The 2,240-nt window shown below is 38.3% G+C and overlaps 1 pseudogene; it reads right to left on the bottom strand.

Annotated features, from left to right (window-relative positions):
• Window positions 1-1,741: 1,741 nt before the first annotated feature.
• The window catches only part of LOC110287140, a 1,682-nt pseudogene continuing 1,183 nt past the window's right edge, over window positions 1,742-2,240 (bottom strand).

The following is a 2,240-nucleotide window of genomic DNA, read 5'->3' as shown; positions in this document are numbered from 1 at the left end:
ATATATATATATATATATATATATATATATATATATATATATATCTTTGACTAGTTAGGACTCTTTGCATTGACAGATGTCCAGTGGAAGACACTTTTAAAACAAGGCTGAGTGCTGCAATAGTGTATGAGTATCAACATCAGTGTTCAGATGGCAATTTAACTATATATCCATTTGGCAAAATATCAGTAGTAGATTCCCTGAAAGAGCCTGTGAGATCCTTAAGCATGGGCTTCTGACTAGAGCTACAGTAACAAATAGCATTTACTCTCCCTTGGAGTAGGTCTCAAGTCCAATCAGGAAGCAGTTGGTTAGTCCAAGAACATTCATACCAGTGAGCATACCTTGCCAGACAGGTTGACAGGTCAGTATTGTAGCAAATAGAGTACAGTTGGCTGGGACCATTTATCACATTAGTCCCTGAAGAGCCTGCCTAATACCTTCAACAACAATGAATGCTAGCCAGAAGAAAAAAAAATACAGCTCAGTTTCTGCTTGCTTTCTCCATGTTTTGTGTTCCTGTATCCAGTGTGTGTGGTGCCCTCATTAATTGGGTCTTACTGTATAGTTCTGGTAACATCCACCTATTATGTAGGTGCTGTGGATCTCCATGTTCATAAAGCAAGTTTCTTACCCAGTGAGCCATTTTGTATGGAATTCTATCTTTTTTTTTTGTATACCACTAATGTGTGTGTTTCATTGTGTAAATTTCATCCTTCCTTTGATAATATACTTTCATAATTTTCTAGTCATGCTTGCCCTTGGGTCTGTGACACATGATGCCAAAATGGTCCTCAACAAGTCCCAAAGTGGCTGGAACATTTGCAATAGAAAATACTTCTTTTCCCCATGGAACCACATTGGACTTCATGGGTGGAGGCAGAGGATAGAATTGCAAATTATTTATTTTCTCATTCCTTTCTTTCATCGTTATTCAGTTGGTGCTCCATGTTGGTTAAGTGTTTGGTCTCTGAGGCTGACTAGTCTTTTGGTCCTAGGTCACTAAATTTGTCTTCACCTCAATTCTCTTATCTTTAAAAGTTGGATTCTAACAGTACCTCCTTCACAGGTTGTTGTGGTGATTAAATGGGGTAGGGCATTTCTTTTTTTTTTTTTAATTTTATTAAGTCACACTTTAATAATGCTAGAAAGGAATATTTTACAGCCATAAAGATCAGTAACTTTCCATGCGGAAATAAAAAAAATCCATTGCTCAATATCATTATTGAGGCAAGTGAAGAAAGATTATTCTCTTAATTATCTGAAATGTTAATTGTTTTCAGTGCAAAACCAGTTATAAAATATTTAAACTCAATATTTAAAAATAAAAAGTGTTCCAGTTCAGCCATGTTAAAGCTTTAAATTTCATAAGACAAATCCTTACATACATTTTATAGTAAAATACAGAGATCTGAGAAGCACTGGGTACTTCAGTATAAATTTCTAATGAATCATACCAAGTTAGCAACAACCAAGCAGGTAACATTCCCAATTTGGGTGTCAGAATCACAAAGGTGAAATAACTGCACCAATGCCTAAAAAGCTATGCAAACTAACAGTCAACATTCGATTTTCTTTGCAGTTGCATGCTCTAGAATGATATTCCCTCGCCCCACCCCAAGTACCTGTGATTTCATTCCTGTGTCTAAAACTTGACCCAAACAATTTTTACATGAAGGGTCATGTACAGAGTACAACAGTAGACTTTTCTCTAGCCGAGATTAGGCTGACCTAAAGTGGTTTAAACTCTGCCCACGTCACTCATGTTATTGTTTCTAGGAAACACTAGGTCCCCTCTGAGGGTCAGGTGCTGAAGCTGGTACTGGAGCACTTCTGTGTCAGCTGGCTCCTTGATGTTCATCTTATCTAGATTGAGGTAGTCCAGGGATTTGAAGTGAACCCTCTTACCTTTAAGAAGACATAGAGGCAAGGGCCCATGGAGGGCCTTATAGGGTTCATAAGGTAAGGATTTGTGCCGCAGACCCTTTGGGCCCCTTTGTCTGCGTGGAACGGGTCTCTAGTCGCGGGTGGACAAAGCTTCCGATGAATTGACAGACAGATGCACACAGGAGAGGTTGTGTGGTATCTGAATGTATTGTCAAATTGAACATCAGACTTTTTATGCAGAAGACAATAAGGAAGAAGCAAGGTACAAAGAGGTTACTGGATTCTTACATAAAACAGAGGAATGCAAACACAGAAGGTCTAACAGGAACCACCTGGGATAGAATTCATTGTTA

The sequence above is a fragment of the Mus caroli genome, chromosome X, assembly GCF_900094665.2.
Source record: "Mus caroli chromosome X, CAROLI_EIJ_v1.1, whole genome shotgun sequence".
Lineage (NCBI taxonomy): Eukaryota > Metazoa > Chordata > Mammalia > Rodentia > Muridae > Mus > Mus caroli.
Note: the sequence above shows the minus strand (reverse complement) of the source record. Positions and strands in the feature narration are given on the sequence as shown.